Source organism: Mytilus galloprovincialis, chromosome 2 (assembly GCF_965363235.1).
Source record: "Mytilus galloprovincialis chromosome 2, xbMytGall1.hap1.1, whole genome shotgun sequence".
NCBI classification, from domain to species: domain Eukaryota; kingdom Metazoa; phylum Mollusca; class Bivalvia; order Mytilida; family Mytilidae; genus Mytilus; species Mytilus galloprovincialis.
Genome location: NC_134839.1, coordinates 101,757,141 through 101,775,689, shown reverse-complemented (window position 1 = coordinate 101,775,689; position 18,549 = coordinate 101,757,141). Strand labels below are relative to the sequence as shown.

Genomic DNA, 18,549 nt, shown 5'->3' with positions numbered 1-18,549 from the left:
TCCCGCTAGACCACACGACCACCTGGGCTCTCAAAAAAAGAGCTTTCGCTGGCCATGTGTTACCTTTCCACGTCAGTTTTAATCTAGTGGCGTACTACAGTACATGATATATAAGGCATGAAGATGTTATTGTTACAGATCAGCTAAATTATCTATAGTAAAGGATCCTACAAATTAATGTAAGATACAGTCTGATATATATAGCAAAAGTAAAAAAAAAAACACATATATATCAACCCAACAATGTTAGATCTATAAATTTGCTTTCGCAAATTTTTAGTTCTTCCCTCGCCGGGATTCGAACCCATGCTACTGTGATATCGTGACACCAAATCGCCTGCACTATATATATATTTATATGGTCTATTATCTTCAATGCATACTTACAATGTAAGTGTATCAATGGAACAACCTGTACAATGAATGTGCAACACTGGAACAACATATACAATGAATGTAATTAATACTGATAATCCGTATAGAATTTTTAAAAGTTATTGTATCTGAAAAATATTAAAATTTGGCGAACGATTCCAAGGGGATGTTCAAATATCATTAGTTGATAGAGTTGTTTCCCTTTTGTCAGTAATTTGTATTTTCGTTTGTGACGTCATCTTTGTCTGATTAAAACGTAGAAATGGAAGCTGACGTGTTTTTATGTGTCCGAGTATAATCGCCTCCATCCATGATACCAGAGCTATTCCCCCATGTCTGTAATATGGTGGAGACCCTAAACGATCGGTGGAAAAAGAAGTATACTACTTTTTGGAGTTTAATTTTCATGGATTTTTACCTCTTACGTTGACCAACCGTTCCTGATGGATCCTGATTTATGCCGCCATGATGCTAAACACTTTAATTGTTTTTGAAAATTTATACTGAGCTGAACGTTCATTACAATACCAACATTTAAATTGATTTTTGGAAAGAAGAACAGACTCGTCTCGTGCACGTACTGTCTTTGTGAATTATTTATAAATGTCTAAATGTATTCCGTTCGCAACCAGAAAGCACGTGAGATTTATCTCATTGCATCATACATTATTTAACTTCCGTAACATTTGGATCCTGTTTATATATATGTGCTATTTTGATTTGACATTATTCAACTTGTATCGGTGATAACTGTATCGCCATGCATACGAAAGTTCTGATTTTACCAAAAAGAGCCATTTTTACTGTATTTTGAGGTTGATCCAAATTTATCCGTTGAAATACACGTGTGATGTGTATTGCGTAATGTTGACTGTATTGCTTGTTGTGTTTCATTCCGCCGTAACATATATGTGACCCGCCATGACATTTGCAGGCTTATGGAGGTAGAACGTCATTGTTAGAAAAATTATAAACATGATAAATATCGAGATTCAATGAAATACGTATTTGTGAAGAAGAGATAAACACTTGCCTTTGCTTCTCTTTTGCGGACGCCGAACTATACATCATACATAAGTTTTGAAGAAGTTTTACTTTATCGTTTGAAGTGAAAAATATTTGAATCTACATTTTAAATTGATACAAAAAAAAAAAAAAAAAAAATCAAATTTCTGCTCTATAGATTTCCTTTCATAAATGAATCCATAATAAATGCACCGTATCAAATGCATATAAGAGAACACCTACTTATAAACTGTTACGCGTCGCATACTATGTATAGAGTCATGCATAATAAATTTAAATTAAAAAAAGGAATTCTTAAAGCTTCCTTTGACAAATTTTAAACTAATTTTATTTCAACAAGTTTAAATTACATGTTCTAAAATAGAGATAAGAATTGTTTGCATTGTAGTAAATCTAAGTCTTTGAAAATTTATTCAAATACGCTATTAAACATCACTAAGAGCCAATAAATACAATAATTTTGTGTTTTATAAATTAGTGCCTTCGATAAGTAAAACTCGTCATAGAACAGTCTCATTTTCATACCGGTATTCGAAATGTCTCGTTTCATTGCTATTACAACAAATATGTCATAATAACATGACAGAGAGTTTTGTTTCGGAATATTTTAGATAAATATACAAAAATCAAATTTTAGACAAATATACAAAAATCAAATTTTAGACAATGTACCCTCCTAAGACTGGAAATGGCTAGTCACATATAGTTAACGGCGTTTTTCTCACAATGACGTTCTACCTCCATAAGCCTGGATATGACTCTTATAACACGTTTTTAAATTATGAGATGGAAATGTCGCCATGGTTTCGAAGATTTCTAAGAAGACATATTTTAAAGAAAAGCTGATAAATTTATTCTGTACGAGAACATTTTATTTTTAACTATGTTGATTTTATGAATCCAGATAATGTTCATGTTAACTTTGATCTATTGTATTTGTTTACTTTGAAATGAAGCTGATCGATGTGAATGGGTTTATCATTTAGCGGTGTGATATTTATCGTAAAAAACCTTATTAAATTTTAAGAGTTTAAGGTCTCTGATGATACTATCAAATTTGTATTCAACTATTTATAATGATATCATGGTTTGTCTAGTAGGAAATGCCATTAATATAAACATATTGACCATTGTAAAAAATCAGAAATTTTTTGTTTTGTGGGCGGGTTGTTATATATCAGGATGTATGGTCGGAGTATGTTTCTGTGTGTAAGAGAGAGTTGTTTCCCTTTTGTCAGTAATTTGTATTTTCGTTTGTGACGTCATCTTTGTCTGAAATGAAGAAATGGAAGCTGACCAGTGTGTATGTGCCCGAGTATAATCGCCTCCATCCATGATACCAGAGCTATTACCTTAGTCTGTAATATTTGATTGCCTACGACATTACTATTGTTTAACGTCCAAAATGATTAGGATTTAGGCAATAAAGGTCGCCGTCCAAAATGAAAAGGATCTAAGAAATAATTGGTCACCGTCCAAATGACGTGGTTTCTGAGCAACTATATATATGACAAAATAATAACTAAAACAGATGTGATAGACAGCAATCAAAATCAGCCCACTGCATTACGGGTTCTGACTTGACACAAACACATACAGAATGTGGCGAAGTTGAACACGTGTTTAAGCGCCAAACAACGTAACTTGGGACTTTGGTGTAATAGCGCAACAATAAAACCATCTTTAACTGTCAATTGGAAACGACTTGACACATTAGATGAACACAAAGCATAGAAGCAAATAACATATAGTCAAAAGAAACAAAGCACCGATATAATAGTACTCACAGTAACAGAAAGCTATTTCAAAGTAAGAAATAAATAAATTAAATAAATGTTCTCACGGACCAAAGGATAAATCAGTACACATCAAACGGATTAAGGGTAAAAAGTCATAAACAGTCAATAAAAAGTATGACCATGTTTAATGCCGAACTACGAATATCGGATTTATGTGAATGTGACTCAATACATATTAAGTGAGGGTTCAATTTGTAAAAAACAAAGTCAACTTGAGTACCGATAAAAATACTATTCAAACATCTCAAAAAGTTAAGAAAACACTATAACGAAAACGAGAACAAGCCCGAGTCAATTACACTTTACTACAGAGTTCGACTCGTAACGGGAAGAAGAAGAAGAAGAAGACTAAACCCATCTAAAACTTGGGGTGATCCGGAAGGCTACTAGTATGTAAATACTTGTCTATTATTGGCACTCCTTATGTTAAACATGGTCAGTACATATTCGGCCGTGAGTCTCGATCTGCGATGTCACACTCGAGAAAACGAGGACGGCTTTGTAATTACGACAATGGAACTATATCCGTGACACAGATACTAGTATTCAATAACGGTCAAATAACTAGTGATTACGTCTTCTTTGGCAGGGATGACGGCAGCTTTACCACATGGAAACCTGGGATCAATAGCTTCAATGTAAACAGCAACACTCTACCAAGGAAATGCAAGCTCTAGGATGTTGTGTCAACTGGGAAATCTAAACTCATACAAGTGAGAGGTTTAGCTAGCTATAAAACCAGGTTCAATCCACCATTTTCTACATTAGAGAATGCCTGTACCAAGTCAGGAATATGACAGTTGTTATCCATTCGTTTGATGTGTTTGGACTTTTGATTTTGCCTTTTGATTTTGGATTTTCCTTTTTGAATTTTCCTCGGAGTTCAGTATTTTTGTGTTTTACTTTTTTCCATATGTAGGCACTTTAAGGATGTTGCTGAATAGATATGGAAAGTTCACCATTGCAAACTGTAATCATCATGTTTTTCATTAAGATTTGTCCTCAACAGACCCTCATTGTTAGTTAATTTCTAGATGGAAGTCAAGATACGAGGCAAATTACCTATAGCCTTATCTCTAAATCATTCATTCTTTTTAAAGTACATTTCTTATGTATATTTACTGAAACTTTATGATGGTGCCAATTAGGATTAGTGAACACTAATTGGTTAACCTTAGATAGATATTCTAACTTCTTTGAATAGTAACACTACTCCGAATGGTAGCTGTTATGTATATAACATGCCTAAAGATGATTGGATAAATTCATTTAGTCATGACCCCCTGCCTCCCTCTTAAACACTACACTTCCTATTTCAAGAATTACAGCTATGCTAACTCCCTTACATAGTAATTATACTCCTATAATACTTTTCAAACTGTTTTTCAAAGTTTTATTTTCTAATAACTATATGGTATATTTAAAACATGTTAAAAAGACGTTTTGATCATTTTACTGAGCCATGGTTATTTGACCCCTATCCTCTTTTACCATGGAAAAATTCAACTCCCCTTATATGTTATGATTTCGAATAATCAAAGGAATTAAGCTACATGGTCAATGCTTCAGTAGGTATTCCGAATGAAAGTATGTTTTATTGACCAAAGCCAACTTATACCAGGCCGAGTACCTTCTATGGAAAATTTAGTTTCTCTTCTTGTATGTCTGATTTTCAATCTTCAATAAGCTTTCAAACAATGTATAATGTTCTAAAAGTTATCCAAAACACTTCTTTTTTGTTTCGTTATTTTCGAGAAGTTTTCGTAAAACGCCAAAAGAAGTAATAATTTGCTGCTAAAATTTCCATAAAGTATGATAACAAAACATATAATGCACACTCTACCAATTAATCAACAGCTGAGTCAAGAGGACATGAAACGTAATTAATATGGAGCATATTGAAATTGTTGCAAAATAAAATGAATATTTAAAAGTAAATAAAATGGCTCCGTAGAAAAACATGCAGGAGGACACCCTTATTGTACCAGTATTGTGTCAATTATGACTGTTTAACAGTCAAAGGAAGACAAACAACAAAAGTTTCCACAAAATCAAAGGATTACTTTCATCAATCCCAACAACAGTGTTAAGCATGTAGTAATTTTATCAAAGTATACTACAGTAACTGCACTACATTCAACAAAATACTTATATATATCTGACGGCGAACGATCCATAACTAAGGAATGGCATGGGATTTGTTTAATTAAACGATGTGTTATGCACCAATTCCAATATTTATTCAAGATAAAGCAAGTGAAAATCTTAAACTGAAAATTACAGTCTCATAACGGACGGAGAGTTTCCTTTAATTAATCCCAACAATAATATATGATACTGAGGAAATCTTTCCTGACATACTGGGGTCACGGAGTTATATGTGAAAATTTGCCCTAATTCAATCGGTTAATGTTACGTAAAGTAACTTTTCTCCAAATGTTGTTTTAAATGAGAAGTAGGTAATGCCAAATTTAGTTATAGTTCTGTGCGTACGGACGGACGAACATTAGTTTACCATAATACATAATACGTAGACCTCATCTTCGACTAACGTAAGAAAAACAAACAACTTTCGGGGGTTTATCAGCTTAGCAGGTAGCACGTGCCTCGTGATAATTTATGGGAAACACTAAATTTCTCTAATTCTATGGAAATTTCACCCTTTCCGAACCCAGTGTATATTTTCTTTAATCGTGGTTTTCGGTGTTCTCAGAAGATGATTGGATGAGTTTAAGGTGCATAACCTTTCTCAGCTCACTGAATGAAGCAACGTATGTTACAGGTGTTAATGAAATTGACAACATTGTGGAATGAGGGAGGAACTCGAAGGGGGATTTCCGTTCAGGAAAAAAGGAAGAATTATTTTTTAATCATTAGGGAAACAAACTCTTACATAGTTACTCGTGGATTATCGGTTTTATCGAATTTTCCGAGGCTCTGACTTTAAAATTTATAATTTAACTATCTCGATTGGATAAATCCGACAATCCACTGGTATCAATGTAAGTTTGTATATCTGTCGTTTTCGATTAAGGTTTATGTACCCTTCTGTAGCCATTTTTGTACGAACTTTTCAAACTTCATTTGTATCAAAACTACAGATATTATGAATAATAGAGATAGGCTATTTTGTACATATTCCAAGGGGAAACTTGATGCAAAGCATTATTTTTTACTGTTCCATTGCATTAGATAGAAAAAGAGGACTTTGTGGCAAATAAATCAAGATTTTTATAGAAAATCCACAGCCTTTATCCTTGTACTCTCATATTTGGCAATTTGATGACTGATAGATATAGGATTATTGCATGCAGTGCTAGCATTGATTTCCTTAAAACAAGTTTATAAATGTAGTTATTGGTAAAGACAAGTATAAATATGGCCAAAATCAAGTACACCTTTTAGGGTGCGCTCGACTTTAGTGACTCAGCACGAGGTGTTTTGGAATTTACAGGTTACTTAGAACTTTTTGTAAAAAATGAACACTAGCACATCATAGAAAATCAAGTGAGTAATTTATGTTTCAAATTTTATAACAAAAATCTCTGTATTAAAGGCTGTGGATTTTCTATAAAAATCTTGATTTATTTGCCACAAAGTCCTCTTTTTCTATCAAATGCAATGAAACAGTAAAAAATAATGCTTTGCATCAAGTTTCCCCTTGGAACATGTACTAAATGGCCTATCTCTGTTATTTATTATATCTTTAGTTTTGATACAATTGAGGTTTGAAAAATGCATACAAAAATGGCTACAGAAGGGTACATAAACCTTAATGAAATTATTTTAGTGATTGTTAATGAGTAAACTGGACCGATAAACTCATAAACTGAATAAAGCATATCTAGTGTAATATACCTGACATTTTATTTATTTGTCACAATAAAATTAAAGCATTTGGTCTAAACATGATAAGCATATACTAAAGTAATACAGTTTAGATAGTACGAGTATACGTATCAATTTTAAACCACATTGTACATGCTGTAGTTCATACCAGGGAAATAAGCATAAGGACTTGAAAACTGCTTGTTTTGAGAATTTGAAATACCTTGAATTAAAATTCCAAACGGCACATGTCCAATATGATGAACTGTGTGCCATCCGGTTGTAACATTGACCGAGAAAATCTGGTATACATGGGTTTTTAAATTGATTGTCATTTTCTGGCGAAACTCGTCATATTTGATAACATTATTATTTAGCCGAACACCTTGTGAAAAACCTAACTTGACGATAAACGTTGCAATGTTTTTCATTGTGCCTTTTGGAATAATAAACTGATATTCAGGTAAATATTGTGTATAACTAGGAACAGTAACATCAATAGTTCCGGTATGAGGACTGTAAATCTTAAGGAACAATAATATATCTTTGTCGGCCGTTATTGCCGTAGTGTTCTTATGATTTGTGTTATGGTAGTTGTTTGCATTTATGACTGAAGTAGAAACTATATTATTATCATCCTTTAATTCCAGTCTAGTTCTTGTATGTGCATATATTCTTAGCCCCATAGTCTTTATTTCTGCTTGAAGTTTTGGTACTATGAATTGACGACTAAATTCTTTATAAGGTAGTACCGGAACTACCTCAGGAATGGATGATTTAAACATCACAGCAACTGGATAAGTTGATGTAATATATGTTCCGGTAAGATAACACTCATCGCAGCTTATAAAATTGTATACGTATGGATCTGTTGTAAATGACAATAACTGGCTCTTATGGTAAATGCTTTGACGAAATGTAATGTTACTCAGGATCCACCGTGCCGATGTAAAACTAACATTGATTTGTGTATCCTCTTCGATTGCTATTATTCCAAGTGCATCAAACTTCTGCTGCGTTTTATACTTTGGTACAACATACTGCGTAGATAACAATGCAGAGGGTATCACAATGTATGACTCCCAAATGGAGCCATAACTATCTCTTACGAAATGAAATAAAGTACTGAGGACGTCACAGAAAATACGAACATAGACATCACTGTTTTCGGAATGGTTAGTAAAATCATATTTATCCGACAGGTCAAATGTTACATATTTTCCTTCCAATGTCAGCGTTTTGGTTTGTTCAAAAGATGGGTAAATGATATCACAATGTCCATGCTTCCGGGATGACAGGTAAAGAGTAGATTTCCTCTGTCTCGGATTAAAAACTACGAAAAACTGGTAACCTGAAGGACCTAAAATATAATTTGACTCTGTGTGAAATACGCAATTTTAAACAAGAATGAAGATCCCGATATCATAATGTACCTGTTTACCATGTCTATCATAAATAAAACAAAATGCTAGTAGGTCAGTAAAAAAAGTCAAATACCTAATTATTAAGGCCAGTTAAATAAATATCCGTTTTGCACAGAAAGCACATATGTAATTTATGTAAATAGAGGACCTAGTTTGGGGACAATATATATATATATATATATATATATATATATATATATATATATATATATATACAACTCGTCTAAACATCAACCCAACAATGTTAGATCTGTAAATTTACTTTCATTTTCTGTGACTTTTCTTACATTAATTTGTAGGATCCTTTACTATAGATAATTTAGCTGATCTGTAACAATAACATCTTCATGCCTTATATATCATGTACTGTAGTACGCCGTTAGATTAAAACTGACGTGGAAAGGTAACACATGGCCAGCGAAAGCTCTTTTTTTGAGAGCCCAGGTGGTCGTGTGGTCTAGCGGGACGGCTGCAGTGCAGGCGATTTGGTGTCACGATATCACAGTAGCATGGGTTCGAATCCCGGCGAGGGAAGAACCAAAAATTTGCGAAAGCAAATTTACAGATCTAACATTGTTGGGTTGATGTTTAGACGAGTTGTATATACATTATGTACACAGCCATGTATCACCATCATTGATGGCGATCCGATGGATACATCTGTTGTAGGGTTGTCACTGACTCAGACGTACTTATATATATATATATATATATATACAGAAATGAGTAGAACCATCGTGCATAAATATTGCCTTCAAAGTTGAATCCTGCACTCCATTTCTGCCTGTATTATGTCAGGTCATTTTGCGTAACATGGTCGTCAAAATGTTCATCAACAGTTTGGACCATTTTTTTTTATCAAGAATAGTTTTTTTTTGTTCAGTCTAGTTTTGTATGTTGTGTTTTGTGTACTGCTTTGGTTATGCGTTTTTGTATCTGTTGTCTCTCTTTGGATAGTTTTTACCTGTAACAGATGATGACAGTTCTACTTAATTGAGAACAGTTTTTGATAGTTCTTCCCTAGAACAGTTTTCAAAAGTACTACCCTACGGAACCATGAAGAATATGGCAGTTAGCTCAAAATGATTGAGGAGAGTGTTTTAAGAAGAGGACACATATTGATTCATTAAATACCTCTATATTCACAATTCTTTCCGAGATATCCATCTGTACATATACAATATGAAGAATTCTCTGTAGTTATACATGTTCCTTCATTATGACACGGTACTGATGAAATACATTCATCTAAATATAATATTGGTTAATAATAAAATCATTAAAAGATGGTAAAATAATAAAAAAAAAAAACATAACAAACAGAAAAATTCTAAACGGAAAGTCCGTAATCAAAAGGCAAAATCACAAGCTCAAACACATCAAACGAATGTTCCAACTTGGTACAGACATTTATTAAAACTATCTTAAAAAACAAAATATTTATTTTTTTAATTTGCTGACATTTAAATCCAATAGTATTTCAATATTTTCAGTTTCGATCTAAGAGCAAGCACTGTGGATAAAATTAAAAAAAAAAAAAAGACTGAATAATTTAATCATGATACATGTACTACCATGCTCCTTTTTGTTCGGGTTGTTGTCTCTTTGACACGTTTCAATTCTTCCATAGGTACCAATCACATTGACAATCATAATTGTATACCGCCGTACCTAGTAAGACTTAAACCGGAAATACAGACAGTCAAGTACATGCGAAAACATACATTTGATCAACGTTCAATATTTGCACTGTCCTTACCTTGAATTTGACAGGAAGTGCCGAGGAAACCTTCTGGACAAATACAAAAGTTGGAACCATTGAACATTATACAGTGCCCATTGTTCAGACATGGGTAATATTTACACTTCTCTGAAGAAAATACACAAAGATGTAGCAAAATCAAACCATCTATAAACTCAAGCAAACATGAAATTCTACCAAAATATTACTAGTATATTACATGCATTGATATCTTTAATGGCACTAGTGGGTGTGCACATAATTTTACTCCCAAACAGTTATTCTGAAACCTGCTAAAATTCACATTTCGCAATATTTTCTTTACAGATTTAAACGTATTTGGGTAAGAAAGCGTCAAATATATATATTTGTTTTGGATGTTATCCAATTGTTTTAAACATGTAGCAGGCAAAGTAAAAACCGACAACTCTATTGTGTATGTGCTTCATGTAAGGTGAAGGGAAAAATGACATCAGATGTCTCAAATTTGAAACAATTCACATGTAAACATGCATGGATTTCCTTTTCAGATTTCTATAAGCAAGCAGTATATGTGTGCAAGGATATATCGACATTTTATGAATAATGATAAGAATCAAATAATCACTGGTCAAGCAGCCATTACACAACTTAAGGAAAGTATCTCCCTCATGAATAGTTCTGATGGCTTGTCCTGGTTTGGCTTCAATTTTGGTCCTTTTGTTTTGTTTCTGCGTTTTATGGTTTCTAATTTATTAGACTTTAAATATAATTTTGCATTGGACACCACTAAAGAGGCATCAATTGTGGAATGCTCATCTGGTACAATACAATTGGCATCGGTAATATTATGCTAAACACAATTTCTATTCAAATTTTCGAAATGTCCTAAAATAAAAAAAATTGGGATTTACAGACTTAAATTGCAATCTCAATGATAAAAACAGTAAGTAATAAATATATTACCTTCGTTTATAACAGTTTGTTTTGATGATGGACTGTAAACAACGAGCAAAGGAGCTATAATACATGCCGAAGTCACACACCCTATGATAAAACACATGAAGTACTGATTTCTGTCAGATCTTTTCTGAATTCGTGGCATATCAAAGCCAAAATACATCCTGCTTGATATCCCATTAATATTTCTCCGTGGACTTTCAACTATTTCCAAATAATCATTGTCTTGTTGTTCCAAGATTGGCTCTTCATACGATAGTGCTTCGTTCTCCATTGTCTGACATGAAAACACTATGTTTAACACTAAAGTTACCTGGTTAGACTGGTTAGATGTATTTATCGTGATGCAGATATAATTTTTCCAATTATGAAATATTCAATAAAGAAGTTCAAGGAATTTAAAATTGCAGAACAACATATTGAAAGTACTTGATTAATAAATTTATACAAATGTAGTTATAATTACACGTACTATACCAGTCGTGATTTAGTAAATCCTGACTCATTTCTAATTGCTCATGTTTATACAATTGAATATTCATTATCTGTATCTAATTTGAAGTATGCTGTATGTTGTTTCAATTCATTATGTAAATATTCTAAATATGTAGATTATGCTACAAAAGCAGGAAAATACTAATTTTCATATAACTCATGTCTTATTTAATTTCAAAGTACTGAAACATAATAAGAATATAATCTGAAAAAGTAATTGACAATAAACACACGTTTTCAATTTACTTACGTAGAAAATCGACTGGTAGTGTTGATTTCTACTGTTTGGTGAAACAATACTTAAAATTTAAAATAAAAACGAGATCGCCCTTTTTTTTAACATTGTGTAAGACGGTTAAACCCTGAATTTGAATAAGATATAAGTAAAGAAAAAATGTACGAAACATTGACTACTATAAGTTGTATTGATGTGTATGTATGTATGAATTAACAAAACCCACTCTGTACTCTATTAAAGGCTCCAGTATGACAAAATGCGAAATACTTCAAACAACAAAGAAAGAAATGCCTGATATATGACAACTAATCAACGAACGAAAAATATGACTGGCACCTTCAAACGACAATTTCAAAAATACAGACTTCTAATTGAAGCATATATAGAATGTTGTGGGGTTACAAGATGTTTGTGAGCGCTCATATCTGCCCCTTGCTTTGGACAGAAACAATATAAGAAAATACAACTACAGTTTCCTTGACTCAACAGATTTGCACGACACACAAACAAAACTTCCATTATGATAAAAGTACCGATCGAAGAGTAATTGAAGTCACTGAAAACCAGTTCAATGCAATAAAACAACAAATAAGAAAATCCCATACTAAAGTATCACCCAGAACACTCCCAACGGATGTTTTAAAGATGTCATAAACAGTCCGAGAAAAGAATAACCTGATGTAATGCCGAAAAATGATTATTTAAAAAGAAAACAATCTCAATAATACTGAACTCCGAGGAAAATTCAAAGTCATTAATCAAATGGCAAAATCAATAGCTCAAACACATCAAACGAATGGATAGCAACTATCATATTTCTTAATTGGAACTAGCATTTTCTTATGTAGAATATGGTGGATTCAACCTGGTTTAATTAAGACATGAAATACGAATACATTTTCATAATCTATAACAATACATATTAATTATTTTGTTTTTATTTGCAAAAAACTAAAGTATTGTGACACCATGTAGAACCCAGAAACACACTATTCAAAGATTTTACTTCGGTGATCCATTGATATCATTTAAGAATAGGTTTTTTTAAGGACCAATAAATTTACATGGACCGCATCTGCATTTACAGGCATTAAAAACAATATCATCGTATAATTTGAGATCACCGTTCAATTCTGGGTATCCATTTTAAAAAGAATTAAATGAACATCGAAAATATTTATCAAAAATGTATTGTTACAAAATCCATGAATAATTAATAATCGTTCAAAAGTTATACATAGTTCATTGAAAACTAAATCGTCGCTACTTACACGAGCAAAGCGAACACGCACCGCGCTTGTAAAAATACACATCATAAAAAAATTGAGAATGGAAATGGGGAATGTGCCAAAGAGACAACAACCCGACCATAGAAAAAACAACAGCAGAAGGTCACCTACAGGTCTTCAATGTATCGAGAAATTGCCGCACCCGGATTCGTCCTTCAGCTGGCCCCTAAACAAATATATACCAGTTCAGTGATAATGAACGCCATACTAATAAAAGGAAACAAAAGACACATGTGTATCGCCGTAAGAAAAAGGAGAATTGCAATAGGAAACTCATTTTAAAAATTCGTTATTTTATTTTGATATTCAAATCTAGAAAAGGACAACAATAATTCTTGTTGATAAGTTTATATTTGAGATAATTTCGCTAAGTTAAATTCCGCATAATAATAAGGGAATTCTTGATTGTTTAGGAGAAAGAAAATAGCAATTATGTAAGTGTTTATCAATGAAATGAAAGTTAGACGCATCTTTACCTAACTTGGTCAACACCTTAGTTCATTCCAGTACAGTAATGAGTCTGCTATTAAAGAGATGGAATTTGTAACAATTAGATAACATACATCATATGGATAATCTCTGTTGCCTAACATATCTAGATTTTGTCAGTGAAAAAATCTTCATATTCAACATTCTCATAGAAGTCCCAGTTGGTATATTTAAAATCCAGAATCTGCAATGAGGTGGTGACATTATTGTTACCTAATGACTCTCTGTAAGTGCCAATCCTAAAATGTATTTACATCAAAACATTGCCACAATATTTGCTACTCTGTTGGTTAACACGAACGCAAAACGCTTTGCAGGATCTTGTTTTAACTCCTTGAAATGTAAATTTATTCACGCTTTTAGATGGAACCCCCCAAATTGAAATACCTTTTGAAGATGTCTACATAAAATGTAAGAAAGGAATGAGTATTATAAATCATGTTAGTACGTACTACGGAGCTGATGATATCCTGACTGCCGATTGTACCATAACTTCTATTGAGCCCATTAAATTAAAACCATGACTACCAAGTTAACGATACCCTAGATATTGGCTGATGAGAGTAACTTCGGCACTAACTTGAGTTTGTAAATGATTTTCCTAACGTATTTTTACTGCACTTGTTTTTTTTTTATTCCAGTTTTCAGTCAGTTCGAGTCAGGTTAATCGTCAGTTACTTTTATTAGTTTTTAATTCTTATGTTTTGCTTTTGTATCTTGCAAATGGAGTTTTAATCTTAGTATAGCCATAAAATTTTAAGATGACTTTTTGATCGGCAAATTTACATCTAGAAATAGACAATGAGGGTCGGTTGAAATCAAAATTTTACGACAAAAGAGAGTAGCAACATTCCAGCAGCACATGCATACGGGGTATATATCCCCCAATTGATACGATATTCCCGTGCTTGCATTTACTATCATGATTTTCTTGATAGAGGATTGCTGCTCACAAGGCAGCTATTAAACCAAGAGTTCCAAATGAATGAAGTTGAAATCATCCCTTCATAAATTTTACGGACTCCATCACGAGTTGGTTGACATTTATGGAATAACCGTTTCACATATGATATAGGATATGTTCCTAACGTCGTAACTACAATCCCCTTCCCTTTCATGTATGTGACCTACCGACTTAGACTATTCACCGGATTTGTTATAACATGAGCATTACGGCGGATACCACATGTGGAGCAGGATCTGCTTACCCTTCCGGAGCACCTGAGATCAACCCTAGTTTTGTGTTGCTTATTCTTTAGTTTTCTATGTTGTGTCATGTATACTATTCTTTGTCTGTTTGTCTTTTTAATTTTTAACCATGGCGTTGTCAGTTTATTTTCGATTTATGAGTTTGACTGTCGCTCTGGTATCTTTCGTCCCTCTCTTAAGTCAGTTTAGTTTGATATCAATTAACATATTTTCTTCAGTTTTATAGAGGACAATGAACATTGCAAATGTACAAAATGTACTGCTCACATAACACAAAATTGTTGGAGAATATTCATTGTTATCCTGAAATAATTGAAGTAAATTATGGGTTATTACCACAATCGTAAGCATGACACATGACACGTTTTTGAAATGTTATTATGTTAACTTCGTGGTAGTAATTACAGCATGACTATAAATATACGACATTATCTGTAGCTTTTTTTGTATACCACAGATAACAAACATTTCCAGTATTACATGTATTCAAATTGGTGGCCTTCGGCTGTTGTCTGCTCTATGGTCGGGTTGTTGTCGCTTTGACACATTCCCCATTTCCTTTCTCAATTTTAAATATTCCCTTTTCAAACAAACGTATGAGCATCCCCAGAAAAACGATTTGTCTTTTAGTATTTTTAACATTTTTACCTATTGTGTCTGTTTGTTTTGTTCACGCATCGGTGACAATATAAGGTAATTTGATGCGACTGTCATACAAGTGAGAGGTTTAGCTAGCTATAAAACCAGGTTCAATCCACTATTTTCTACATAAGAAAATACCTGTACCAAGTCAGGAATATGACAGTTGTTATCCATTCGTTTGATGTGTTTGAACTTTTGATTTTGCCATTTGATTGGGGACTTTCCTTTTTGAATTTTCCTTGGAGTTCAGTATTTTTGTGATTTTACTTTTTAGTACCTTTACTTTATCATTGACAATTCCACACGTTTCGAATTACGTTCAAAACCTATCTCGGGATTGATTTTATTTCCTTTTTGAACAGCAATACACCCCTGTTTCGACAATACTAGTGACAAACATAATAAAAACGATATGTGTAATGAGTAAACAACGAAAAACTAATATTCCATTTAAAAATGTTAACAAATAGTTATTTGAAATATTCCCAGAACAACAAAAGAAGAAGAAACAACATTGGCGTGAGGTTTATAGATTTTAATTATTTGAAAGAAAAAAGAAAAAAAATATAAAAGTATTATTGTATTTACAACGAAACTTTTCTTCGGCATCTAAATTATTTCTGTTAGTGGTAACTGTTAAATTTCTTCCAGCAAAATACAAAATAGAATGTCTTTTATCCTGATAATTCGAACTTCCTTGGATCAAAAGTCTAAACTTCACATAGTTTTCATGTTTAGCAATATGCCATCCTTCTTTGATCGATATTGAGAAAATAGAGTATACTGTATCAAATAAGCGAACATTTATTATACTAGATTGTGAAAGTTCGAACTGACGGTTGTTTAAACGAATACCAGGGACCTCTCCCGACGGAAGTATGAAAGTGGCAAAATTTTCATTTGTATTTCCTGGAACAACAAACTCGTAGTATGGTAGATACTGATTTACACCAGGTACAACATTATCAATTGTTCCTGTGTGGGGACTTTACGCCTTCATAAACAGAATAATCTCTTCTTGTGACGATACAACCGTTGTATGTTTGTGATTAGTTGTCAGGTAATTGTTCACATCCAGTATTGAAGTGGATATTGTATCATTAGTGTCTTTAAACTCTATCTTTGTCTTGTTCTTAGAGAATATTCTGAGTCCTTGGGTTTTAATTAGACTTGACAACTTCGGCACAATAAACACTTTACTGAAATCGTCTAAAGGTAGCACAGGAATGACCACTGGAATGTACGTTTTAAAAAACAATGCAAATGGTCTAGTGCCGTTCACAAATGTTCCTGTGAGGTGACATTGTTCACAGCTTATATAACTATATTCATATTGAGCTGCATTAAATGTCAATTTATTGTGGTCAAACATGCTTTCATTGAATGGTATATTACTCAACACCCATCTCGCCGTCTTAAAATTAACCGTCACTGTCGTATTTTCTTCAAAGGCAACGACACTAAGTGCGTCAAACTGTTGATGAGGTTTAAACTGTGGGATCACATATTCATTCGACAATCCTTTCGATGGAATAGCATGGAATGACATCCAGATTGCACCATATTCGTCTGTTAGAAAATAGAATAGGTAAATAAATACTTCACACACAACTCGTATATGTGCATCACCGCTTATTTTCCCAATACCAAGATTGTCATACTTTGATAAATCAAAGGATGTATAATTTCCTCTTAATGCTACTGTTTTATACCGTTTTACAGACGGTAAAATAAGGTCACAACGTCCACTTTTCTCAGACGACATATGAAGAGTAATATTTCTGTACTTTGGATTGAAAGCGACGAAAAACTGATACCCCTGTAAACCTGCAAAAATAGATTATATCGTCAGAATTCCATTAGTATAAGACTATGTATTGCATTATGATGTACACCAACCAGTATGCACATATCACATTTATTGCCATTAGTTTTTATCTGTATTCATAAAACAATAATTTGCTCTATGGCATTTTTGAACAGCAATTTTGGCGTTCCTCTATTTAGAAAATAAAAACCATTTGAAAGTTTAACGCTAGAACCAAACAAGATAATGAAAAGAAAGATCATGTATGCAAGACATTAAATTAGGAACGAAAATCTTTTTTTTCTCTATTTTCCCTGCCTTATGCCGACAGAGTATATCAATTAAACCTTGGTGAAATAAATTTGCATAAAATAAGTAAGCATAAAAAATAATTTAATACATAATTGAATTTGCTTAGTTAGCTATTTACTTATTTGAAGTACAGATTTTAACGTTATAATGTGTTTACATGTATGCATTTTTAAAAGTATGTTCCAGTTCTTTGTGTTGTAAAACTATTATGCTATAGTAGTAGTTTTGTTATCTGTCGTGACCTTGTCTTATTGGCATATTGGTTTTTTGTCTTATCTAATATAAACTCGTCAGAGATACTTGGATTACTCAGACGCCAGACATACGTTTACAAAAATGTTTTATGCGTATTAAAAATTTTAAACTTGTTGCCTTTTGTTAGCTTTTATTCCTGTGTTTCTTTGTCAATTGTGTTCTCCTATTTATTTATACTGTAGTCCTGTAATGTTGTGTTGTCATTTTAATGTTATATTTCACATGGCCATAACAGAGGGAGGTTTGGCATGCCACAAAACCAGGTTCAACCCACCATTTTTTCCTTTCAAAAATGTCCTGTACCAAGTCAGGAATATGGTCATTGTTATATTATAGTTCGTTTCTGTGTGTGTTACATTTAAACGTTGTGTTTCCGTTGTGTCGTTTGCTTTCTCTTATTTTTGAGTGTGAATTCACATTACTATAAGACGTGTCACGGTACTTATCTATCCCAAATTCATGTATTTGGTTTTGATGTTATGTTTGTTATTCTCATAGGATTTTGTCTAATGCTTAGTCCGTTTCTGTGTGTGTTACATTTTAATGTTATGTCGTTGTTCTTCTCTTATATTTAATGCGTTTCCCTTAGTTTTAGTTTGTTACCCCGATTTTGTTTTTTGTCCATGGATTTATGAGTTTTGAACAGCGGTATACTACTGTTGCCTTAATTTAAACCATTTC

The 18,549-nt window shown here is 32.8% G+C and overlaps 1 long non-coding RNA gene across 1 annotated transcript; it reads right to left on the bottom strand.

Moving 5' to 3' along the window:
- Nucleotides 1–7,045: 7,045 nt before the first annotated feature.
- LOC143065160 (uncharacterized) lies at nt 7,046–11,596 on the bottom strand. Its single transcript, XR_012975409.1, has 4 exons — nt 11,139–11,596; nt 10,212–10,322; nt 9,587–9,700; nt 7,046–8,388 (listed from the first exon to the last, which is right to left on the bottom strand). It is a non-coding gene; the product is annotated as an uncharacterized LOC143065160 (long non-coding RNA).
- Between the last annotated feature and the right edge of the window lie 6,953 nt (nt 11,597–18,549).